The sequence below is a fragment of the Malaclemys terrapin genome, chromosome 2 (assembly GCF_027887155.1).
Source record: "Malaclemys terrapin pileata isolate rMalTer1 chromosome 2, rMalTer1.hap1, whole genome shotgun sequence".
Classification (NCBI taxonomy): Eukaryota; Metazoa; Chordata; order Testudines; family Emydidae; genus Malaclemys; species Malaclemys terrapin.
In genome coordinates, this window is record NC_071506.1 from 154,859,906 (window position 1) to 154,887,361 (window position 27,456).

Here is a 27,456-nt window from a genome sequence, read left to right on the forward strand (position 1 = left end):
CTTAAGAAGGGGAAAGAACAGTCATTTCCATTACACGCCCCCACCATTGTTGAACCTGCAGGTCTACCAGACTCTGTCTGCTGTCTGAGGAGTGAAAGTATTTCCTGCTGCATGCCCTTCTCCTTTGCCTTTCTTCTCTCTACTCTGTCCACCTTTGCAGACAGCATGGAGAAGATCTCCAGGCCTTGAGTTCATTCTCTGATGCAGCACTGGCTTGCAGGATCTCCTGGAACATGTCATCCTTATCTGGCTTAGGTGTCCCACGGGTGTGGAGGTGGAGACCCTGAAAACTGCAATGGTAGCAGCTGCAGATACAACACACAGAGGTACCATTGTCAGAGTATTCATGACGGAAATCAAAGGTTAAGATGCTGAACTCACTCCCCTTGCTCCCCAAAAGTTGTAAGCACAACCATCTCATTTCTGCTTGGGATTGATACAACACGGTGCCAGTCACAGCACTGGCCATGATGAGTATGGCGCTCCAGAGTCTTGGGGCATGAGGCAATAGCTCGCTTGCATGATTCTAATTGTATAGGGCAATGGAACTGAATACTGGCACCATTTTCCACAGGCGGTGATCATTTTAGCTGATCTCTCTCCTGAGGGTAACAGAGGCAGAGAGAGTACAGCTGCTGCTGGAGTCCCGATACTGCCCAAGCCCATATGCTGCTAGTCTGTGTACTGCAATGGTACCTGCTGAAGTAATTGCTGAATGGCAGGGGAAAGTGTCCCACCACAGCAGAAGTAATAAGGCAGCTCTCCTCAGAAACCTTCGACAGAGAATTGCAGAGTGTCTCCAGGAAAGTTTTCATCAAGATCTCTAGAGAGGATTCAAGGGACATCTCAGTGCATATAAACAAACTGCTCTGCATGGCTCCCCCTCTGCCGAACTGTAGAGGGGAATGAAAAGCAGATAGCAACTCTACCTCTCTTGTTTATTTCACTACCTCTTCTAGGAAAATTGAAAATGAGCAAATCAAAAGATGTATCCTACTGCTTTGAGGGAGCCATCCCTGTTTTTCAAAGTAAATAACATGCTTACCAGAGGTTCCTTCCCCTGCATCAGGCTTGCCCGGACTTGACTGTCTGGACTGTGCTAGAGTCAAAAACATTTCCTGGCTTTCTGCACAGCTGGATCCCCCAGTTCCCTGTACTGCTCCTCTTCCTCCATGTTCACAGCAGGGGCCTGTGACTCAGGCTTCTCAGAAGTATCCCCAGTGCCCTGGGGATATGTGTGTCTGCTGAGGATGGCATACAGCTCTTTGTAAAAGTGGGGGGTCTGCAGTTGTGCACTAGATTGATTGTTGGCCTCCCTGGCTTTCTGATACACCTGCCATAGCTCCTGGGATTTCATGCAGCATTGCTGCTGGTCCTTCTTGTTGCCCTTCTCCTGCATCCCTAGAGCAATCTGCTTGTGGATGTCCACATTTCTACAGCTGGATGGGAGCTGTGCCTGCACAGCCTCTTCTCCTCACAGGCCCAGGGGAACCAAAATCTTCTGTCTTCTCCAGGCAGGACTTCGTCCGCAGCATGTAGCCAGCATGGTCAGCTGGGCAGTTACAATCAACAATGGAGAGCTGCTAGTCAGGGCCGGCTCCAGGCACCAGCCTGGCAAGCAGGTGCTTGGGGCAGCTGCTCCGGAGAGGGGCGGCACGTTCAGCTATTTGGCGGCAATTCGGTGGACGGTCCCTCACTCCCGCTCGGAGCGAAGGACCTCCCACCGAATTGTCACCGCAGATCGAGATCGTGGATTTTTTTTTAATTTTTTTTTTTTTTGGCTGCTTGGGGCGGCCAAAACCCTGGAGCCGGCCCTGCTGCTAGTTGTGCTCACTAAGCTGGGCAACTAGAAAAAGGAATTTCAAAAATTTGCAGGAGTTTAAAGAGGAGGGGCTGCTTCCTGTCTACCTGACACCTGAGCAATGGAGTTCATAACAGTGACCAGAGTGGTCACGTGGGATCGTGGGACAGCTCCTGGAGGCCAGTAATAATCGATAAGTAATGCAGTGTCTACACCAGGGGTGGGGAAATGTTTTGGCCATGAATGGTCATGAAATGGGGGTTGGGGTTGCGGGATGGGGTGAGGGCTCCGGCTGGAGGTGTAGGCTCTGGGGTGGGGCTGGGGATGAGGGGTTTGGGCTGTAGGAGGGTGCTTCGGGATGGGACTGAGGGTTTTGGAGTGTGGGAGGGGGATCAGGGGATTGGGGCACGGAGGGGTGAGGGCTCCAGATGGGGGTGCAGGCTCTGGGCTGGGGCTGGGGATGAGAAGTTTGGGGTGCAGGAAGGTGCTCCAGGCTGGGACCGAGGGGTTTGGAGGGCAGGAGGGGGATCAGGGCTGGGGCAGGATGTTGGGGCATGGGGGGTGTGGCTCAGGGGTGCAGGCTCCGGGTGGCGCTTACCTCAAGCAGCTCCTGGAAGCAGCGGCAAGTTCCCACTCCGGCTCCTATGCATAGGAGGCTAGGGTGACCAGATGAGGGGAAGAAAATATTGGGACACCGGGGGGGGCACTGAGGAAAAAAAAAAAAAAGAAGCCAAGTCCTGCCCCGGCTGAGGGGAAAAAATACCCCCACAGTGCTGCCAGTGGATATCGGGACAAAAAAAGATCGGTCGGGATGCGGGACAGACACCGAAATAGCGGGACAGTCCCGATTTTATCAGGACGTCTGGTCACCTTACATAGGGGCAGCCAGGCGGCTCTGCTGCATGCTGCCTCATCTGCAGGCACCGCCCCTGCAGCTTCCATTGGCCGTGGTTCCCGGTGAATAGGAGCTGCAGGGGCAGTGCTTCGGGTGGGGGCAGTGTGCAGAGATGAGCCCCCTGGCTGCCCCTATGCATAGGAGCCAGAGGGGGGACTTGCTGCTGCTTCTAGGAGTGGCCCCCGACCTTGCTCCCTGGCTGGAGCACCAGAGCGGGGCAAGCCCAGACCCCTCTCCCCAGCGGGAGCCTGAGGGCCGGATTAAAACGGCTGGTGGGCTGGATGCAGCCCCCGTAGTTTGCCCACCCTGGTCTACACTGACACTGTTGACCTAACATCAACCCTCAGTCTATGTGGCTCAGGGAGGTGGGGTTATTAAGTTGGTGTAGCAGCACACTTATGTCAGTGGGAGCCAAATTTAAGGGAAGACACTTCCACAGTAAGGCAGTAAGCTGCCTTGTGTTGACCTAAGTCATGTGGCTAAACAGTTTACTCTATTGCTGTCTACTGTTGATTTCAGTGTTTGTGGCACTAGTTATCTGCCTAACAAAATGATTGATAACAGTCTTGTAAATACTTGTGAATGTCTGTGGTGTCACTGCCCTTTGTGGGCTCATTCTAATGATATTGGTGATGATCTTCATGATGCTGTGGCCAATAAGCAGACTGAACTTTTGTTGACCACTGCAGTCTGAAAGGTTGATCAGTAATTGATATACCCATCCATTAAGAATGTCATAAAATGCAGAACATATTTGACTTCTTCCAAAGAAAAAAGAATTATTCTAAATAATAATTATTAAAAAGACTTATTTCGTTTATGAACAGGAAAAATAGGTGCGTAAGAGGGGTTGGTTTTTTTTGGCTGGGTTTTAAAACATTCTTTGCTGTCAAGCTCCATAGTTTAAAAACTAGGAGTTAGTAAATAATTTAGAGCATTTATTCCTTGAGAAATGTGGCTGTCTTAAAAACTTGGTGGAAACGTCTTTGAAGTCTACATTTTTTGTATATTGTGTTCAGGTTTATTCCTTTATGTGTCATGATTAATAAGTCACTGAAAATGTATATGAGAATCAGTAGCTAAACTGTCTTTTTTTATTCTCATATGAAGTTCTTGAAAGGCACTGGGTAACTTGTTTTGTTGAGATTTTTGTTAAAGTATTAATTCAATTTTTCTTTTTGGCTACAAATTTTTTTCATCATCCATATGGCTTAACTAGTCCTAGGCACAGGCATACCTTAGTCAGTAACATTAAATTATCCTATTATCTGTGGAAAAGCAACCATTTAGTGTTGTAATATGTGTGCAAATTAAAATCTGAAATTTTAATTCATGACTAAGGAAAATCCGTGGCTGTTTACGTATAACAATATACACACACACACACCCCGAGTCAGATCTGCGGGTGTGTTTACTTGTTGATAACAATTGAGGATCTGCTCTTCAGTCTGTAACCAGATTCCCTTCAATAATAAAACTATGTCAGATTCTTGACTGCTTTGTGCCCCATGTAGTAATTTGCACCTGTGCAAAGTGGTTCCGATGCTGATCTCAGATCATTTTTTTCCTGTTGTGACTTCATAGGAGTTACTGCTGATTTTCACTAATGTTGTTGAGACTAGAATTTAGTCCTAGTGAATGTAAAGTGAGTTAAATGGCAATGAAATTAGATGTTTCCTTTGACTTACGCCTGTGTTACTGGGTCACACACAATTCACACAGATGTAAAGGACTTACATGAATTTGCCAGGAAGTGAAGAATTAGGCCTGTGATTTCCTGATGTGAGCTCGTTTGACAAAGCTACAAGCTAGAGATAGGACGAGGTGGGTTGGAACAAGCATGGACAATATAGGAACTCATGGGGAGTTTAATCTGAAGATTCTGACTTGCATATAAGTTGGCAATGGATATGATTGATAATATGGGACTTTATTTAGCCGTCCAGCAGGTTTTCAAATGGCAGCTTTCCTGCAGATATCTGCAGCAGCAATACGAACCAATACAAGGATTCTAAAAAAAAGAAGATTGAAGATGTGAGATGCTTGTAAGGACATCAGTTAGGCGAGAATCTTATTGCCGGCAGTGACTAGTCCACTACCAGACAGCTGTGTCACACTCCGCTCTTAAGAAAAGGAAAAAGGTTAGACTTGATAAACACAGGGGATCAGTCGAGCTAGTTTAATCATTTCAAAATGGCTGATGAAGCACTGCTGTCCAAGACTCAGAGTTTTCAGATGTGCAAAATATGAGCGTGCACACCCTCTCTCTTCAGTCTCATAGCCACAGTTCTTCCAAAATGGTAATGGTGAGACTCTATATTTAATCTCACAGCCCCTGCCAGCTTGTTTGCTGTTGAGATGGAAACAACTGGATGCTGTTGTCTTCAAGGAATTTAGCTTTAAATACAAGTGTTTGAAACAGGATCCATATCACACTAAACTCAGGTGACAGGAATAGCTCAGGAGGAAAAAGCTATTAGCGAGGGAGGTTGCTGAGGTACTCTGCTCTAAATGCTATATCCTTTTGTCAATCCTCAGTAGATTGATGTCAGCTGGGGTTGCGCAGGGAGATAAACCACAATGTATGTTTCATAGGTTAGGAGCTCTTATTGCTTTTCTTCATTATTTAAATTGTCCTTTACACAGCACTATATGTAACCATACAATAGTGGAATAATAAAAGTTTCTGGGATGTGAAAGATTTTTGGCTGAAAATACAACAGAGAGAGCGAGATCCTCCTAAAGTGCAGTGGCAGACAAGTTTAGACAGCTTTGTTAAGAGGTGTGCATTGTCGCTGTAAGTATCTGCTGCCTCTGCAAAGTGACCTTAGTCTCCAGAAACTTTTGGAGATGATCTTTCAGGAGAATTGAGCTCATGACCAAAAACAAAGAGATCCTCCAAGATGCAATTACCACTAGAGAGGAAAATAAAAATGCAGTTTGATTCAATTGAACTAACCACATGAAAACTGCAGGTCAAGACAGCGACAGAATTACCCTTGTTACTTGCTGTGCCTTAGCTGTCTGTAGCAGGTTTTCAAAGCTGGAAAATAATTGGGTGCCATCTCTTTTTGAGATCTCTAAAGGCAGGCTAAATCTAGATTGTACCACTATTTCAGTGACCCTTGTTGTAGCCCTTCTCCCAAGCAATCTGCTCATAGATGTCTGCATCTCTACAGATGGAGGGGAGCTGTGCCTGCACAGCTTCTTCTCCCAGCAGGCCCAGGAGATCCAATACATCCTGTATTCTCCAGGCAGGAATGTGTCTGTGGCATGTTGCTGGCATGGTCAGCTGGGCAGTTACACTCAGCAATGGGGAGCTGCTAGGAGTGCTCACCAAACTGGGCAACCAGGAAAAGGAATTTTAAAAATTCATGGTTCTGTGCAAGGGAAGGGCTGCTTCTTATGTACCTGACACAGGAGCAGCGGAGTTCACAACAGTGATCAGAGCGGTCAGTGTGGGTGATTGTGAGACAGCCCCTGGAGGCCAGTAACAGTCAGTGTAAGTAACGTAGTGTCTACACTGACACTGCATTCACCTAACTATATAGATCCTGAGCCTACTCTGCTCGGGGAGGTGATGTTATTAAGTCAGCATAGTGGGGTACATACATCAGTGGAAGCAAAATTTAAGTGAAGACACTTCCGCAGATAAGTCAACATAAGGTGTCTTGTGTCAAAATGACTGTGTAGTATAGAAACTGTTACTAATTAGTTTACAAGTGTGTTTTCCTCTCTACCAGCCCTGTATCTTTAACTGGCTATCTGGAAATCAAGCAGTGTTCTTTCTAGATCATGAGTCCTCTCTAGTAATAAAAATCTGCTGTTTGAGTTTAGGGAACAATTTTACTCTAATTGAAATGCGTGGCTCTCTTGATGGCTTTGATTCATAGTTTGTTGAAGCATGAGTCGGAACATAATCTGACTTGCTCTCCCATAGCAGTTTTGGTTCTCCAGGGCTAACAGGAGTGTACAAGAGTTTGCCGGGGCTCAACCCTCTCTAGGGCGGAGGGGAGCCACACCGGCTCACTTCACACTGGTGAGCTGGGGAAATTTGTCCGGCCGTGGGCCTCCCTCGGCAGCTCTTGCTGTAGCTGGAAGAACACGGTAAGCCCGGCCCTGCTCAGGATGGGCAATAAGACTGTGTCAGGGGCTCAGGCCCTCAGTCAGGGCTGAGCAGCAAGCAAGAGTGTTTAGCCCAGGCCCGAGGTCAGGGCGGGGCAACAAACGCTGAGTCAGAAGCTCAGACCCTCAGTCAGGGCTGAGCAACAATAGTAGGCCCAAGCCTCAAAAGGCCTGGGAGAGGGGGAGACTGCCACCACGAGTTGGGTGGCGGGGGGACGCAGGCCCTCTCACTCTACTGCGTCCCAGCCCGGGGCCCTAGCAGTGGCAGAAGTCCCACTGCTGTCAGTGGGGATCCTGGCCGCAACACGCTGACATAGGCTCTGGCAGTGTTGCAGCCAGACTGGGGTCAGCTGCCCCCAGACTACTTCCACACTCCCCCTCGGGGCCTACCTGGGTCCTGGTGTCGGCCTCTGGGGGATCCAAGACCATGGGTTCGTTAGGGCAGGGATTGATCGGCCGGTCCTGTGGCTCCTCTGGATAGCGGGTGCAGGGCAGGCCCAGCCAGTCCTGGCGGCCGCCTTGGGCCGTGGGGTCTTCCCAGTCACGAGCTATGTTGGAGATGTCTGGTCTCTCCGGCAGCTGGGGCCAGACTGAGCTGTGAGGGCGAGCTTTTATACTTCCAGGTTGCCGCCTGACCCTCTGAGGGGCGGGCTCAGAGCTCCCTAGCTCTGCCCACTCCGGCCTCCGGATGGGCTCTTCCCACTCTGGGGCGGCGGGGAGCCACACCACCTCACTACAAGGAGTAAAATAAATATGATGGAAACTTACTTTTGTCTTTCACTTAGTAAGCAGCTATAACTCAGATTTAGAGTCCTGTATCATAAAATTCTGTAAATCTTCATTTTCTGGCATGCACCAAGTAATTGGCCTCATCAGAACTAAAAAGGTTACAATCTCATCCAGAATGAGATGTCATAAGCTGTTCATGAATGGCATAATTGAGACACAAGATTCATCAAACCTAGAACAACATTTTCACAAACACGTTTCGGAGCAAAATCATGCTTTAAAGGTGTCTGTCCTTCACTCAGGCAAGCATAAGACAGATTCCTAAGCTCAGTGCAGTTCTCTGTAGTCATAACTTTTTCAATTTGCTATAAAAATAATTGACTCTTCCCTGGCCAGAAGTTTGGAGAAATAGTAGCCTTTTCTTAGAAAATTGCATTTGTTACGTTTGGCCCTGACAGTGTTCCTGAGAATTGTACCTAGCCTCATGCACAGGAAAAAAATATCAATTTCCCATTAATTGTCTAGTATTGTCTTTTTCTCAAATTAGAAATGTGTCAAGAGATCCTGCAGTTGCTCAGTATGGTCCAGGACTTTAATTGTACCTGGAAAGGTCAAAACGTTTCAGTTAGCTATTTTCCCTTTTTGTCTCTTTTGAAGCAGCACAAAAGTCACAAATCAACTTCAAGAGCATCTCTTCCTTGACGGATTTTTTTTTAGTTATCCTCCAAGCATAAAAGCTCCTTCTTTATCAATAAAAGTTCTTCATATCAGGGATCAGGCTGACACCTGGGCTGAAACAGCTTAGTGGTGGCATATTGCCTAAGCAGAAGCTCCAGTAATGTGTCCACCTACCTAATACATTACACCATTTATCCTATATCGCTAGCTGATGTGAGCCAGTTATTCTAGTGAAGCTGCATTTCTGGTTCCTGTGTACCAGCAGCTGTAACTGATTAAGGCAGGATACTTTTATTTTTCTTGATTCATCCATTTTTCTGTCAATCTCCTGCAGAGAGAGTATCACTTGATATGGATTACTGGAACTATTCTGCTAGAAACCTATTTTCCAGGATGGGAAAAATACCTTTTAATTTGATTGTATTTACTTTTCCGAGGGCAGATGACCATGTAGTAGCTGCTGTTTTGGGCCCCTCTGTTCTGTTTATTCAGGTCTTTTTTTTCTGACAAAAGATCTTGAAGCTCCAAGGTTAGCATAGATAAATAATTTAAGTATGACAATGGCAGCAGGGGTGCAAACAAAGAATTGCAGGAAGGAATTGCAATTCAATTTATAGAGAGCATTATTATATTTAAAATTATACAATGATTTTTTTGTTTGTCATTTTACCATGTATAACTTGCAAAGCATCAGATTTACAAATATGGGCATCAGATGCTATGTCAATGCTTGGGACTGCACATGGACACATGTGCATTGTTGTGCAATAACCCCCATATTGCCCACAAGCGAAGACCTGAAGCATGTTCCTGAAAAAGAGAACAGAGCACAAAATCTATTATGCATGAGGAGTGTGGGTATGCACATGCCTCTGCTGTGGCAGAATCCAGAGTCTGTTCTGCAGTGTAGTGTGAACGGGGTTAAGGAGTGTGTACTAGGCCATGGGTATTGATAGATCCCCAGGGACATTCCCACAGTGCATTGATCTCTTTGCTGCTTGACCCTTACCCAAAGGTATAAAGGTCCCTGACCCATCTACCCCACCATTACCAGCAGTAGTAGCGACCTGCGCTGAGCACTTCAAATCAGTTCTCCTGTGAACTTTGCTTATCAGCACAGGTGATCATGGATCATGTTCCAAGAACTTTTCCTTGCTCTCTGGAACACACCCAGGTGATGGTCAGTGTGTGGTCAGAATACATCATCCTCCATAACTTCGTCGGGACGAGCAGGAACATTCCCCTGCATTGGGAGATTTCACAGAGGCTAGAGGAGGTGGGTGTTCACTGGACTCCGTCCCAGTGCCAGGAGCACATGAAGCAGCTGAGGCTCCTGTACTGGAGGATGAAGGACTCCAACAACGGCTCCGGGAGACGATCCAGCACATGTCTGTGCTACGATGAGCTGGAGTCCAGGGATGTGAGTGTGGAGCCTGAAGTTACTCGTGACCTCCTCAACGCTGCTGGCCTCATTGTAAGATGGGATGCCCCTCAGGGGCAGGGCAAGGAGGCATTAAGGACTTCATAGGAAGAACCAGAAGACCTGGAGGAGCATGTGTTTCTGCTCCTCTATTGGGCGGGCCCAGTGGAGGAAGCCTTCAGTCCTTTTAAGCATAATTCAGCAAACTTTTGGTGCAGCAGAAATTCAAGCTGGTTCTTCAGGTTTAACAGCAGGGCAACTGTGCTTACTCCATGTTCATGGCTCACCAAACCCCTCCACTGAGCTATATGTAGAGGGCTGACCTTTAGCAGAAATAGTTCTCTGGCATAGGTGGCCAGGTGTCCTCCACAGAAATGGAAGGCCACTTTTCTTTTCCATTCCATAACTTGAACGCTGCTATTTTTTCCAAATGATGGCTAGCCTTTAAAGAAGAAATAGTTAACTAGTAATGTAATCCCTGAAAGGATTACACTCTACCTGGCCCCCTGCTGCACTGTAAACAGCACAACATTTTAAGAACAGTACTGCAGGTACCTTACTATTTTTACCCTCAGCTCCTTCCTTGTGGGCTGCAAAAGTAATATGAAGGAAGGAGGCTGTAACAGTTGCATTCCTGGGATGCTAAAACCGCAGGCGGATTAACGTATGGGCCCATGGCCAATTGGGGGTCCCCCCCCTGCAATCTGGAACTCTGGCCCCTCCCCTGATTCTCCTCTCCCCCCCTGGCCCCTCTGCCCTGCTCCTCCTCTTCCCCTTGAGGCCCCGCCCCTGGTCAGGCTGGACGCAGGAGCTGTGGTAGGGTGAGCACTGAGCATATTCACCCTGAGCAGAGCTGCCACCCACAACCCCTCTCCCCCTTCCTCCTGCGTGGAGCTGCCCCCCAAGCCCTTCTTCCCCCCCACACCCATGTGCAGCTATCACCCCCCCAGCCTCTCTCTTTCCCCCCAGCACATTATAGAACACAGCTCCTCAAACACCCTCTTCATGATTCGTATACATGGCAGACAAACATAAGATCAAGTCATGGCACTGAAGTCAATGAGTTGTAGGAGCTGATTCCACTGGACGTATAGGTAAGAACAAGAATGATGTACACACAATACCTGGGAAATTCAGGGACCAGTCCATCAGTGAAAGACTCATTTAAGAAAGTTCCGAGACTATAAAATGTCATTTATTTGGGAAGTACACAGTCATGAAAGCAGGAAGACTGTTTCTACATTGGATCATCGTGTAAAACATTTCAGTGGTCACCATTAAAAAGATGACAGTTACCATTTAAAAGTAATCAACATTATTGTGATATTGTAAGTATTTCCTAAACTACAGAAAATGGGCCTGATTTTTCAACTGTCTTGCATCTTGCATAGTCATCAGCACTTGTAACAGTAAATGTCAGCATTTCAGTGCCAGCCATTGTACAATGATTGCCATAAGAGAGCCAACATTTGCCAACAGTTATCACCATGTGAGCATCTGATATTACCACAGGTTGATCCTCTATTTAGAATAGCAAGGATGGGTGAGAATGGCTGATAAATACTGATATTTTAATGGCGCCATTCAATTATGTCAGCATGGTTTATCATATCTGCATTCTAATTGTTGTTTCAGCACCTAACACTGCTCTACAGCCAAAATGCTTCTGAAATAAATGTAGTCAAACTTTACTAATTCTTGGTCACTGAGAACGAAAATGATGCTTAAAATTGTTGATTGGCTCTAGTTTTCAAGATATGCTATTGGGTCAGTATATACGACCCTTTGACTTGGGAATGGCGGAGGATAAGTGAGTTATAAAGGGAAGGGATCTCAATTTAAACCAGAAATGACTAAAATACATCTTTGACTGGATCTATGAATAAATCTATGACTGGGTTTGGACATTACTTGCTTTTTAGGCAAAACAATGAGTGATGCAATCTGAAGCTGGTATTGTGTCATACATGATATGAATTGCGTCATGTTATTCCTAGAAGTCATGGATGATGCAATCATAACGAAGCTTACATCACTCTGCTGAACAAATTGCCCTATATCAGCTCTAGAAATCATACAGTGTCGTGCTCTCTTATTTGTCAGTGTTTGATTTTGCAAAGGGACACATTTCTGTTTCGCCAAAGTGAGCAGAGATGCCTCGTACTTGTGTGAACAGTGCAGATAACTTCTGCTATGTTTGTGGTGAAGTGACTTTTGCATCACAAAAGCGCAGTATAACCACTATAGTTAAGAAAGCCTATCACCTTTATTTTGGCTGCTAAATTGGAGATCAGGACAAGAGGTGGGCCCCACACATATGCTGCAACACTTGTGCAACAAATATTCGCCAGTGGTTGAACAGGAAAAGGAAATCTATACCTTTTGCAGTGCCAATGATTTGGACAGAGCCAACAGATCATACCAGCAATTGTTACTTCTGCACGGTGCCTCCAGTTGGGAAAGGTGTGTCAAAGAAGAAAAAGACTGTGCATTATCCAAACATTCCATCAGCTATACGCCCAGTACCCCATGGAGAAGGACTGCTGGTTCCTGATGCACCAGAATCATTCTCACTTGAGTCAGACGAGGAAGAGGATGAAACTTCTGGTCCTGAACCATCAATGTCACAGGACCCACATTTTCTCCCATCCTCCTCCTCTGAACCACACCTCATAACACAAAGTGAACTGAATGACCTTGTCAGGGATTTGGAACTACCCAAGAGTAAGGCAGAGCTGTTGGGCTCCAGCCTACAGCAGTGGAATCTCCTGGCAGGTGATGTTAGGGGTTCCATGACCGTCAAAAGGATCTTGTCCCATTCTTCTTCATGGAAGGTGATCTTGTAGCCTGCAACAACATCGATGGTGTGATGGCAGCCTTCAACATCGTTCACGATCCAGATGAGTGGAGACTGTTCATTGATTCATCGAAGACGAGTCTTAAAGCTGTTTTACTGCATAATGGCAATGTTTTGACATCAATTCCAGTTGGTCATGCAGTCCATATGAAGGAAACCTATGACAACATGAAACAACTTTTGAGGTACATAAACTATGACCAACATCAGTGGCAGCTTTGTGGCGATTTGAAGGTTGTTGCTCTCTTGCTTGGTCTGCAGACTGGATACACAAAGTACTGCTGTTTTCTCTGCGAATGGGATATTCGTGCAAGAGATTCCCACTACATTAATTCTCTTAATTAATTGGCCTCTCAGAGTTGGTAAGACAACTCCCACCTGTTTATGCTCTCTGTATGTGTGTGTATATATATCTCCTCAATATATGTTCCATTCTATATGCATCCGAAGAAGTGGGCTGTAGTCCACGAAAGCTTATGCTCTAATAAATTTGTTAGTCTCTAAGGTGCCACAAGTACTCCTGTTCTTCCACTACATCAAGAAAGATTGGCCACTCCGACAGTCATTGGAGCCTGGGAGGAAAAGTGTTCAGCATCCACCACTTGTTGAATCAAGGAAGATTTTGTTACCACTCTTACACATCAAGCTGGGTCTGATGAAGAACTTTGTCAAGGCCATTGACAAAACACAAGCAGCTTTCAAGTACCTCCGTGGAAAATTTCCAAGGTTAAGTGAAGCTAAGATAAAGGAAGGTATCTTTGTTGGTCCTCAGATTCGTGAACTTCTTTGAGATAATGCATTTGACCATGCACTGCGTGGCAAGGAAAAGACGGCATGGAAAGCCTTCCAGTTAGTGGCAATAAATTTTCTTGGAAACAACAAGGCAGACAACTACAGGTTGTTGGTGGAAAACCTCCTCAAGGCATACAAAAACCTTGGTTGCAACATGTCACTAAAGATACATTTTTTGCACTCTCATCTAGATTTTTTTCCACCGAACTGCGGAGCAGTGAGCGACGAGCACGGCGAGCAATTTCACCAGGACATTGCAACAATGGAGAAACGCTATCAGGGCAAATGGAGCCCATCAATGCTTGCAGACTATTGGTGGACAGTGACAAGAGATGCTCCATTTAATGAATACAAGAGACAATTCAGTAAGTGCCGAGTAGACACTGAATAGGACTAAACTATGTACATAATAGTTTTTTGCCTTTTGTTTCATAATAAATTTTATTTATATAACCCTTTTGCTGATTTTTAAAGTATTACATAAACAGGACCGGTGAAATATTATCATGTAAAGCAACCATAAACACATGAAAAGACCTAGGTTTACAATTTATGATTAAAACTCTATCTACACAATATACATAGACATAAAATGTAAAACCTTAAATATCGTAGAAACAGTAGCCAGTTGTTTTAATTGTCATATTTGAATTCAGCACATCAAAATACATAATAAATATCACGTTTTATCTCTGAAGCAGACGACTTCTCAAAAATTGTAGACCAGTGTAATTTCTCAGTTTGATTCAGAAAGATCGGATTCTATTAAGTTAATGACGGATCGATTTCATAAGGTATTATGGAAAATAAATGGACTGAATAATCCATAGAAGAAGCAGCAAGTACTTAACCACCTGAAAAAATTAAGTCCTTCTCATCACTGACTCGATTAAAGAATTGGTCACATTTTGCTAATAAGAAATTTCATTAGAATGAGAAAAACCAGTATTGTCCCTAAAGCATGCATCTCTTTCTCTGCTTCGCTCTAGAGCTTCTGTCTAAAACCTCCCTTTTGCTAGGATTTCCTTTCCAGCTTGTAAGAAACACATCTCAGGCCTGATTTGATATAGCTGCAAAAGACACCATTTCCCAAGGAAGATAACAAATTGTAGCTGGGGGAAAGTTTGTGCACCCCTTAAAAATGGGAGTAAGAGTTGATATTTTAATTAAAGGACTCCATTTTGGGGTCTGGTGAGACTAATTAGAGAAGCCAGATGATGTATTCTTTCAGGGTATGCTTTATGATTAGATGATTAGTATAACAAATCTGCATGCTCTAAATGAGAACACTCTTACTCAAACAAGATCATGACCCTGACTAATGATATTAAGGGGGCATCTTAATATGTACCTATGTAATAAGGCATCTTAACCAGGTGACTGACATTGAAGGATAATGGGGTTTCAAGATAACTAAACAAAATAGCTGTTGGTATCCTGCCACAAACTTTTATGGAGCTACAATGAAGAATGCTAAATGTATCACATATAATTATTTTAGAACTTTTCAGAGTCATTGCTTCTTATAATAAAATATGGTCTTTTTCAAGAATATAAATCTATGTTGGCTATAAAAGTTTGGTAATAATATCTATTTGTGCACCAATTTTTGGTATGGTTGATATTCCAAAGGCTCAGAAGCTAATCAACATTGGACCCTAAATACTATTATATTACAAGATATGGGCAACTTCTAAGTTAAAAAATTGTATGTCGGAATAAGTGGCAAATAATGCTAGCAGTGCTACTGCTCACTCAATATTATGGGAAGCATCCAAAGTAGTATTGTGAAGTAAAATAATTTATGTCAGCAGCCAAATAAGGAAACTATAGAAGATGCAGAATTTGACAAATTTATAAAAATTCATGTAAAAGGCTGGAGGTGAAGGTGCTACTTTTGGATTTAATGAAAACTACCAGGAACTGAAACTTGGCTAAGTGTTCCTTTTATAAGAAAGGGAACAAAGCTTACAGAATATTAGTCTATCAGTTAAGGAGGCTTAAAGAGATGTTTTTCAGATCAAATATGAAGGCCAAGAATTTAGACTTGCCAAAGATACAAATTCTTCTCCTGAATTCTGTACAAAACTTCTGTTCCTTACACTATCAATGTAAGCACAAGGGTGATCAGAAAATAATTAAAGTAAAAATGCCCTAGCTAGATCAGTGAGAATAGGAAACACAACGAGTATAAAAGGCTGAACATGTCCAGGTCCAAATGTGAATTTTTTCACTTTAAATAACCTTTTTGTAAAGAATTATTTTAAATAGATTTCTGGAACAAGGAGAATGCAGGAGCATGCAATGTTCTACCATTATGTTTTTGTATCAAATAAAACAAATCAAGAGAAGACAGTGCCTGCTATTTCCCAATCTCATTACTTAGTTCAGATATTCAGCGTAAGATTTTCAAAATTATTGATTATTATCATAACTCTACTCCCGGTGAAATCAGGGAGTTTTGCCATTAACTTCTAATGACGCAAGTAAGATCCTTTAAAAAAAATAAGATTTCTTCACAGGCCAGAAACAGCTGCATACTTTGTTGTAGCAGTTATGCAAACACAATTCTTTGCTTATTGTTTTGGAGGCGGCATGCTCATTAGAAAGCTTCATATTTAATTGTGAACATGTTAATGAAAACACTCAGACTAGGAGAAAGGATTAATGATTTTTTAAATGCTAGAAATGGTAAGAATAAGTTGGATAGAAGAAATAACTTGTTTTGTTTGCTTGTTTGTTTTTGGAGGGTTTTTTTTTTTGAGAGAGAGAGAGAGAGAGAGACAAGGTTGGTATCAGTATTTGAGAGACATATTTTCCTTATATCTGCTTCTAAGGACTCTCTCTGTGTTTTCTTTTTAAACCAGTGCTTCAATGCTGATGTTCATAAAAAACTGGTATGCATACACAATATATCTAGGGAGAAAATTCAATAAGCAAGTTTTTCAGTTCTTCTTCAAGTGATGGTCCCTATATGTATTCCACTGGAGATGCACATACATACCCACTCTCCTGAAACTGGAATTTTTTTCTAGTAATATCCGTTGATCTGCATCTGTGCCATTCTCTTCCTCGTGCTCTGAACTGAGGGCATAAGGGGCAGTGCGGACTGACTGTCTCTCCAGTTCTTTCCTACTGCTTGTGGCCTGCGACAGAATCTCCTCAGTGCCTGCAGCGTCTGCTGGTTTCATCCCCATCAACCTGTAAATATTAGATGAAAATTTTGATAGTTTTTATAGCTGTAACTAGTTTGGGTTGGTCTTCAGAGGCTGGAGTCTTCCTCTAATGGTTATTCCCTGCCTCCACACACCCTCATCCATGTTTGGTGGCTATTATGCTCAAGATCCCAGGTTTCAAGAACTGTTTTCTGTCCTGGGCCTTTCTGGTCAGAGATGGCCACCTCAGGTACCTCTACTGCCTCAGGGAAGCTCATGCTCCCTCAAAGTGCTCCAGTTGCTGATCCTTTCAAAGCTGAACCTGTCAGGCATGTGAATGCAGACTGTGAAGATTCCTTATGGATTGAGCAATGAGGCCACAGTCCAACCCTGGCTCAGGAGACCCCTCTGTATGTCAGGCAGAGGCATGGAGCAGTGTGCCCCTGAGCACTGTGACCTCGATCCAGAGCTGACAGGTAGAATTAAGGATTCCTCCCATCAGGAACACAAGGAGGGTAGAAAACACACAGACACAAGGGGAAAGAAATCCCTCTTCAAGTCTTCTTCCAAGAAGAGGACCTCTTCTCCAATACCCTCTAAGGGTATGTCCACACTAGGAGCTAGGGCTGTGATTCCCAGCTCACATTAGATACAATTGCATAGGATGGGGCTTGAGTTTTGGGCAATGCTTCTTTGTGTTCAGTAGAATTACACACACAGCATTTTCTTGGGGCCTCATACTGGGACAGAAGTTTGTAACAGAGATTGCTTGGAGGATACCCATTTGGTGTATATTTGGCCTTGCATCCTTTCTCCTTCCTTCTGTGAACGAATCTGCACCCCCCCCCCCCATACCTGGTCTTTGCCCATCTCTTTGGGGCTTTTGTTCAATACCTGCACAGCCCAAACAGCCACCTGTACTATTTCTGGAGAGTTCTCCCATATGGCAGCTCTGGTTTCATCAAAATAAGTATTAAAAAAGTTTTCTTGGGCAAACAAGTAAAGAAATTTCCGATAGTCCCTTCTGTCTCTTTATCTTTTAACAATTGTTTTATAGAATCACACATTTTGTGCATAAACTCCTTATGACTGATGTTGTCATGCTGCTTTAAATTTCTAAACTTTATATAGTATGATTCTGGTGTAATTCAAAATCTTAGCAACACAGCTTCCTTATATTTATCATAGTTCATAGCTTCCCCCGTTCCATGCCAATAAAGACTTGGAAAACGTTACCATTGGCCTGCATATTCTTTCAAAAGCAATTAAATAATCTTCTGTACAGTCTGAGTCTTTAAAAGGTGGGCACAAACTATCCCAGCTGGGTGAGTTCTTGGGGGGATTACTCATGGGTTGGGGAATATCTTTCTGCTGCTCCAGTTCCCTTGGCTACATTTCCTGTACCTTCATTTGTACCTTATGTGCTCTCTTCTGCTTCAATCACTGCCATTCATCACAGATGGGGGCGCTTCTCTACCTCCTCATTGGCCTTGGCTATGTGGATCCATACTATTCATTGCTGGTGAGCCCACTCCTTTACCTCCTCAAGAGCTGCTCTCTCTCTCTCTAAGTCTCTGCTCTGCCATCTGAACCTGGTTCTTGTATTCCTCCCTGGGCCTGCAGAGCTGCAATTTGGCCAGCACTACCTGAGTGGCTGTCTCCTGTGAGGGATTAAGGTATGGTTGGTTTCCCAATCCATAGTCACTTCCCTTTGCTGCTTCCTCCTGCTGCTCAAAATACTCACTGAGCAAAGCTTTTAGATCCTCTGCTGATTTCTCCTTGGTGGGGAAAATCATATTTAGACTTCAGCTCCCAAACTGCTTTTTCTCCATTGTGTCCAAGATCTTTAACTGGCTCATTTTCCCCTTTCCTTGCTGTATTTACCTTAACCTGAAATAAACAAAAGAAAATAATAAACCATAAGGCTGGACTGTGCTCCCTCACTTTTGAATCTGTTAGGGTCTGCTTAGCAAGTGTTTGGAGTATGAACTGCAGTTCACTGATGTTGGGGTGCAACTCCTGTAACAACTATGCCACTGAAGCATTTTGGGGATCACCCAGATATATATATTTTACTCTTTTGTAACTTACTGGTTTGTCTGATTATGTAACTTTTGCACATAGAGCCAGTAATAGGATTCAAGGAAACAATGCAAGTCAATTTGCATGTTCACAATAGGATTTATTTCCACACCCAGGGCTAATTTGTTTTTTGTTAAATGCAGGAGGTAAGACTATTGCTGAGGCTTTCCACCCAAGCAGAATTCTATCTGTCTTTAGAATTCTCAGGTTGTATGTGAACCCTGCAGGCCTTATACAATGAAGTGCAGGTTTTGAATATAAATAAAAACAATAAGAAACTTGCAAATGTGATTAATTATTATTAATACTGACATTTAATGAATATGTTAAATAATACACTTAAAATCATGACTCTGAAAGCAGAAAACTGCTAATGTGTTTTAGAGTAGATGGAAAAGTGCATTCAGTCTGCCAGCACATGCATAAGCCTGTTATCATGCTTCTTTGCTAACAAGGGCCTCTCAAAGTAAAAAAAAAACAAAAACCAAATTTAAAAAGCCAATAAAATCTAGATCCTAGACTCAGCGTGGGTGAGGATAAAGGTGGGATTAGTAAAAAGGGGTCATTTGTCCCGAGATACAAAGGACCACTCTACATTTAGGAAGATAGAAGAAACCAAATAAAAATAAGTAGGATATGGAAGGAGAGAAAATAAACGCATAGGGACTAATGTTCTCCTCCAGCTCCATGAATAGATCAGTTCTAGAACCTGTGGATCCTAATTAGGACTTCTGTGGCATGCTCATTCAGTCCCCTTGATCCTGCTGATGTACCATATGTGGGGTTTCCCTGAAATTCCATGGACCCTGTGCTACTCAGTGCAATACTGTACTCTATCCTTGACCTGTGGAGCAAAGCACTGTGATGCACTACAAGCATTTTATTCATCAACTTGTATGAATTCTCCTATGTGTGATTGAACATGTGCCCCCCCCCCCGACCAGTTTTCCATACCCTTCGAGGGCTAATCCTTATTTAGATGTGTAGGAGCGGGGGTAACTCCCTTTGATGAACACCCAGCCAGCCCGTTAGCTGTAAAATCCCTCTTGGTAGCTGTTCTCTACTTGCTTTACCTGTAAAGAGTTAAAAAGTCCCCCAGGTTAAAAAAAAAAGGGCACATCTGACCAAAAGAGCCAATGGGAAGGCTAGAACTTTTTAAAATTGGGAAAGAAACTTTCCCTTTGTCTGGTCTCCTGAGAAGGAGACACGGAGCAGCAATGCTATAAGCAGGAATCCTGTGGAAGGCTTGAACCTGGTATAACAATTCATTGTTCATACCTAGAAGAAATAATTGGACAGGGTATGTTTAAATAGATGCAATTAGGTTTATTTCTTTATTTTGGATTATGGATCTCCTCTGTGCTAACCCCAGATGCTTTTGTTTTGCTTGTAACCTTTAAGCTGAACCTCAAGAGAGCTACTCGATGCTTAATTTTTGTAATTGTTTCTTTTAAGATCTAGCAAAAAACCTACGTTCCAAATGTAGATATGTGGGCAGAGTTGGCATTGAGGTTTGTTGCATGGGTTGGTTCCTGAGTTAGAGTTGTTATGGTTCACCAGCAACCACGCACTGCACCATAACAACTCTAACTCAGGAACCAATCCATGCAACAAACCTCGATGCCAACTCTGCCCACATCTCTACACTAGCAACACCATCACAGGATCTAACCAGATCAACTACAACATCACCGGCTCATTCACCTGCACGTCCACCAATGTTATATATGCCATCATGTGCCAGCAATGCCCCTCTGCTATGTACATTGGCCAAACTGGACAGTCACTACGCAAGAGGATAAATGGACACAAGTCAGATATCAGGAATGGCAATATACAAAAACCTGGAGGAGAACACTTCAACCTCCCTGGCCATACAATAGCAGATGTAAAGGTAGCCATCTTACAGCAAAAAAAACTTCAGGACCAGACTCCAAAGAGAAACTGCTGAGCTTCAGTTCATTTGCAAATTTGACACCATCAGATCAGGATTAAACAAAGACTGTGAATGGCTATCCAACTACAGAAGCAGTTTCTCCTCCCTTGGTGTTCACACCTCAACTGCTAGCAGAGCATCTCACCCTCCCTGATTGAACTAACCTCGTTATCTCCATACTGATTTATACCTGCCTCTGCAGATTTCCATTACTTGCATTTGATGAAGTGGGCATTCACCCACGAAAGCTTATGCTCCAATACTTCTGTTAGTCTTAAAGGCACCACAGGACCCTCTGTTGCTTTTTACGGATTCAGACTAACACGGCTACCCCTCTGATACTTAAATAATAGTGTTACACATAATTATGGAGAATAGCTGTTTTGTTTTGTTCAGGATTGTATTGCTCATTTAGTCTTAATTCTGTTGTGTATTAGTGATTGGTGAGTAAGAACATAACAGGCACAGATTCTAGGGTTAACACAAGAATGAATCCTGCTCTGTTACAGTCCTTCCCTTTGATTCATTAAACCAAGACCTAGCATTTTTATTACACTACAACCAAATGTGTTCAGGCAGGCTGGTAAGTGTTTGGGTTTTTTTTACTATTGACCCCTTGTGCTAAGAAAACTCAATTGTATTACCGAGTTGACATTCCAGAGGTGATCAGTATTATAAGAATTTACATCCAATATATTTGGAGGTCTATTATTAAGTTTAAACCAGCAAAACAAAGCAGTTTCTGGGTCAGATCAAAATTAAAGTTATTTTTTAAAGGATTGCCTGGATGTTTCTCATGCTTTCTTACCTGGGTAGTTAGCTGAAGATGGTATGCAACTGATGAGGAAGAAAGCCAACGACTTCATTTTAAAAATGACTCAACTTTGAAGAATAAGAGAAACTTTAGTGTATATTATAAGAAGACTTTTTCAAACACTAGAAATGTAGGGATGTGCAAACCTAGTCTCCGAGCTTTGCCAGTCTTCTAGTTCTCAGGTTCACCCCATCCTTTTTCTAACAGTTGAGAATCAAAATTTGATACCAAAAACTACTACTTGCTTGTATGTAATCATGGTGTTTTCTTTAGTATTTTCCCCAACTGCTACCTAAAAGAAACTAGTTATTTCTGTTACCTTCACGTTTCTCTCTTCTAATTCACTGATATACAAAAAATAAATCTGGGCCCAGAACGTCTGATCAAGCAACTAGACTTAGAGAAAGAGTAGGTCAGAACAGAGAAAGAAACAAAGTAGCTGAGAAAGAACATATCAGATCTCACCCTTTTATGTACAATGAGGGCCAGGGGCCCAATCCTTATTCAAGAGAAGAGATTTACTGACTATGAGACTACTTCTGTGAGCAATGATCAAGTAAGAGATAAAGGAACAAATTCAAATCCACCGTATTAGGCCCTAAGAAGGTACTGAGTGTCCTTAACTCACAATAGTTTAAATAGGCGGGAAAGATGCTCAGCACTTCAAAGAATGGTGCCCCTCACTACTAAAAATCTGAAATTTCAGCAGGAGGTTTACTTATTTGTGAGGACGGTAGTTTAAAAAAAATTGCTGCAGAAATCCAGTGCATGGCCTGACCTCTTCTCTCATCAACAGAAGTTGGTCCAATAAAAGATATTTCCTCACTCAAAACTGTCTCTCTCTTGTAACACTTACTTATTAATACATCTTTCAATACTAATTCCGCAGAAGCTATGGGTGTGAATAAAGAGTTCTCTCATGAGTAAACATTTGCATGAGTGAGCCTTTCCTTAGAAAGCCTTTTGGGATTAATCCTGTTCCTATAGAAATCATTTTTTCTACTGCAACTGAAGAGGAGCAGGACTGTGCTCTATGGATTTGGTTGGATTATTGGGTTGGAAAGAGGGAAAATCAAATAGAAAGCTTTCCCCCCCTTTTCTTGGTAATTGAACAATATATATAACAAATACAGCCGTAAGTACGTAACGATAAATTACAACACATTTTTGTTTTTATGAAATATGTATAAACATCTAATGTAGTTCAAAAAGTCATTAACAGGAGTTCATGTATTCATGAATGCTTCCCATCTATTATTCATTATTCTCATTATCTTCATCACAGCAGCTATAAAAATCATTCTGTAGCTTTAGAAGGATTCTTTCTAGTTGAATGATATAATATATATATAAAATACTCATGGCATTCAAAATTGAAATGCCGTGGGCTTTAAAGTTTAAAATAAATCTGGGAGACAATCTAAAAATATGTCCTCATTTACATTAAAGATCTAGGAAATGTTGAAAAATGCAGGTGTTAAAGAATAGCTGGATTTATTTTGACTAATTTACATGCAAATTGTCAACTCTTTATATTAGAGAAGGCCTGTTAGTTTAGTGTACGTGGTAATCCTGTTGGTGCTCAAAGTACATTAACAAATATGTAACAAAGGTGGAGAAATAATTTTTAAAGAGTTGATGAAAACTAAAAGAATAATTGATCTTAGCTGAAACTGTGAGAGCAAGTAAGAGAGAACTGGTAGGTTCCAAAGAAGCTTCTCCTTGACAAAATCTTCTCAGTACTTTTTTATCAGACTTATACTGCTCTAAATATGTGGTTGAATGTCAGTGACAAAAAGAGCTCCACTTGTAATTTTATCCAGCAACTTTGACCAGCTCAACTTCAAATGCCTCTCATTAGACATGGAGCCAAATTCTGCTTTGAGGCTCCAAAATCTAGCCTGAATACTGAAGGGACAACCGATTTTTTTCAAAGGCAATACTTCCTCACTTGCAAGCACTGAGTCTAGGTGTTAAAACAAAGAAAACTGTATGGGGGGGGGCAAGGGATGGGGGACAACAGAATAAATTTGGGAAAAGTAGCAATTAACAATTTAACATTCTTAGGTAAGATCTCCCCACCGGCAGCACCTAGAGTGCAAACCTCATTCCTTCTGGTAGTTGAGCGTGGATGGTACTTTATAGCCACTTCCCTCTGCCCCAGCTCCTCACTCTTAGGGTACGTCCACACTACCCGCCGGATTGGCGGGTAGCGATCGATCTATTGGGGATTGATTTATCGCGTCTCATCTAGACGCGATAGATCGATCCCCGAACGCGCTCCCCATCGACTCCAGAACTCCACCAGGGTGAGAGGCGTCAGCGGAGTCGACAGGGGAGCTGCAGCTGTTGATTGCGCACCGTGAGGACGGGGGGGAGATCGATCTAAGATACATCAACTTCAGCTACGCTATTCTCATAACTGAAGTTGCGTATCTTAGATCGATCCTCCCCACCCCCCAGTGTAGACCAGGCCTTAGTGTGTTGCCCTGGGCTGATTGGGTCCAGAGATGCTGACAGATCTGTGCTGCTCCCGAGGCCTCTGGCACCCGACCCATCTGGAGTGATTTCAACTTTAATTGTGGGGTAGGGAGGCCCACACCAGAGTCCCATAGGAAGGAACCACTTTGTGCTGTCTGCTGTTTTGCAGCTGCCTCAGCTCAGCTCTTCAGAGAGATCTGTGGACCTAATACCCTTAACAGAGTCCTTACCACCACAGAGGCATTCTCAGCAGAAGACAGATTCTTCTCTCCTGCTCCTGATCCAACTATGCTGACTGAAGTCTCAGGTCAGGATGACTGGCCCCCAGACACATTTACTGTAGATCCTTGTCCCTTTATTTCTCAACAGGGTCCATAACACTGTGTTGCCTCCAGACTTAACACAACTATATTTTAACCAAAATACCCTAAAATGCCACATAACTGAAACGCAAATGGGACCTGGCCCATTTAGTCAATTCTCCTTGCTCTCCACCAGAGGCTGGCTGAGAGCTCCCTCCCCAATGCAGCCTTTCCATCTGGAGTTCTCAAGGCCACTCCTCTCTGTTCACTCACAGATCTCAATAGTGGGCTCCCAACTCTCTAGGTCTTCACCACAGGATTTACATAGATACAAAAGGAGATTACCTTATAACAAGGAGTTATACTTCACAGTATACAAATCCCTCTGCCCCAGCTCCTCACTCTTAGGGTACGTCCACACTACCCACCGGATTGGCGGGTAGCGATCGATCTATTGGGGATTGTAACTGCAGTGCTGATAATGAACAGGCCCTTCCAGATCCAATGGGAGGTGGTCTCTGTCTTTAGGGATGCTTTGTCTGCTTAATCTTCAAGTGCAGATGAGACAATCAAGGTGCCCAGCATTACATGAGTACAGAATTGCTCGAAGCCCTTTGAGGCAGCAGATACCTCTTTCCTGCTCTCTGAGATGTTGGAAGCTAAGTGGCTGGTGTATCCCACAGAACCTTAGCCAGGTCAAGAACCTCACTTATCAGTAGAGCTATCCTAGCAGGAGCAGAAAGGTACAGAATATTTTACAATTGTTTTTTTACTTCCAATATATTTTCATAGAATCATAGAAATGGAAGGGACCTTGAGACGTCATCTAGTCCAGTCCCCTGCACTCGTGGCAGGACTAATTATCTAAACCATTCCTGACAGGTGGTTGTCTAACCTGCTCTTAAAAATCCCCAGTGATGGAGATTCCACAACCTCCCTAGGCAATTTATTTCAGTGCTTAGCCACCTTGACAGTTAGGTAGTCTTTCCTAATGTCCAATCTAAACCTCCCCTTGCTGCAATTTAATCCCATTGCTTCTTGTCCTAGCCTCAGAGGTTAAGAAAAACATTTTTTCTTCCTCCTTCTTGTAACAACCTTTTACATACTTGAAAACTGTTATATCCCCTTCTCAGTCTTCTCTTTTCCCAGACTACACAAACCCATTTTTTTTCAATCTTCCCTCATGGGTCTTGTTTTCTAGACCTTTAATCATTTTTGTTGCTCTTCTCTGGACTCTCTCCAATTTGTCCACATCCTTCCTCAAATGTGGCACCCACAACTGGACACAATACACCAGTTGAAGTCTAATCAGAGTGGAGTAGAGCAGAAGAATTACTTCTCGTGTCTTACTTATAATACTCCTGCTAATACATCCCAGAATGATGTTTGCTTTTTTTGCAACAGCGTTACACCACTGACTCACATTTAGCTTGTGGCTCATTATGACCCCCAGATCCCTTTCTGCAGTACTCTTTCCTAGACAGTCATTTCCCATTTTGTATGTGTTCATCTGATTGTTCCTTCCTAAGTGGAGTACTTTGCATTTGTCCTTATTGAATTTCATCCTATTTACTTCAGACCATTTCTTGAGTTTGTCCAGATCATTTTGAATTTTAATCCTATCCTCCAGAGCACTTGCAACCCTTCCCAGCTTGGTATCATCCACAAACTTTATGAGAGTAATCTCTATGCCATTATCTAAATCATTTATGAAGATATTGAACAGAACCAGACCCACAACTGATCTCTGCAGGACCCCACTCATTATGCCCTTCCAGCATGACTGTGAACCATGGATAACTAGTCTCTGGGAATGATTTTCCAACCAGTTTTGCATCCACCTTATAGTAGCTCTATCTACATTGCATTTCCCTAGTTTATTCATGAGAAGGTCATGCGGGACAGTATCAAAAGCTTTACTAAAATCAAGATAGACCATGCCTACCACTTCCACCCTGTCCACAAGGTGTGTTACCTTGTAAGTCTTACCCTGTAATGGAAGAGGGGTTGGTAATTTTGCTTCCAGACATAGCACATGGGGCACCATAATTATTCAGGGAGGATGAGGTCCCCTGTCAGACTTGGGAACAGACATGCTTTAGGCCAATATTAAAGGGAGCATTAGGAGATGTCTATGAACACAGCTGGGTATGAGTAAAGGCAACCAAGCTAATTATTGGAGTCTCCTTGTGGCAGATGTCCAGTGCGGATATTCCATAGGTATTCCCTCCATGAAGGGAATACAGTGATGAGATAAAAAGGATTGGGAAAGGATTTAAAGGAGGTACTCTTTAATGGAGTGGAAAGAGGGTGTTTGGGGTATGTAACTGGTATGGTAGGCATTCACGGCCCCCCCTTTATAGTGAACCTTAACCCTCATTTGGGGGGGAGGGGAGGGTGATGTCCCAGCATGGGATTGGCTGGGGACTACAATGGGAAAGAGGGAGGGCTGACGGAAGCACCTCAGATATATATTAAAATAATTATGGAATTACCTGCCCTGTGCACTTTTATCTGTTAGGTACTGCCTGATATTTAAGAATTAAGTTGAAGTCTATTTATACCACATCCAGTGTCTCTGGTCCTTCTTCCAGCATAATTGGACAATTCCTTATTTTGAAGAAAAAAGAGGGTCTTCATCTTATCTTAGACCTGAAAAGACTGAACAAATATATACTCTCTCTGATTCAGGGTACTAGTGTTGTTCACCGTGAAAGAGTATAAGCATTGTTCTGTAAAATATATCTTTCTAATACTTCTCTCCCTTTTTTCCCTCCCTCCCACAGCTGCAAATTTTTCAAGCCTCCCTCCTCTGTCCAGAAGGCTATCTCAGATAAGGCGGTGAAAAAACGGATGTGAGACGAAATATTCTCAGAAATCATGGAATTGACCCGCAATGAAAGAGCTCATCTGAATGAGTGGAAGGTCACCCTATCCCAGTACAGGAAAGCTTCCAGTGAACGTGAGGCAATGAGGAACGAATGGGAGAAGAGGAGAGATGCTCGAGATGAGAGGTGGCAAGATGCAACGCTGGGGCTGCTGCGTGATCAAACGGACATGCTCCGGCGTCTGGTGGAGCTTCAGGAACGGCAGCAGGATCACAGAGTACTGCTGCAGCCCCTGTATAACCGCCCTTCCCCCTCACCATGTTCCATAGCCTCCTCACCCAGACGTGTAAGAACGCGGGGGGGGGGGGAGAGTGAGGGAGGCTCCATGCACCCGCCCACTCCACCCCAGTGGACAGCCCAAGCAAAAGGCTGTCATTATTTTGAACTTTTGAAGTTGCCTTTTCCTTCCCTCCTATCCTCCTCCCAAACCCCACCCGGGCTACCTTGTCAGTTCTCTCCCTCTTTTTATAATCAATTAATAAAGAATATATGATTTTTAAA

At 43.4% G+C, this 27,456-nt stretch overlaps 1 long non-coding RNA gene across 1 annotated transcript; it reads left to right on the top strand.

Annotated features, from left to right (window-relative positions):
- LOC128831097 (uncharacterized) lies at positions 1–27,456 on the top strand. Its single transcript, XR_008443745.1, has 2 exons — positions 1–326; positions 26,854–27,456. It is a non-coding gene; the product is annotated as an uncharacterized LOC128831097 (long non-coding RNA).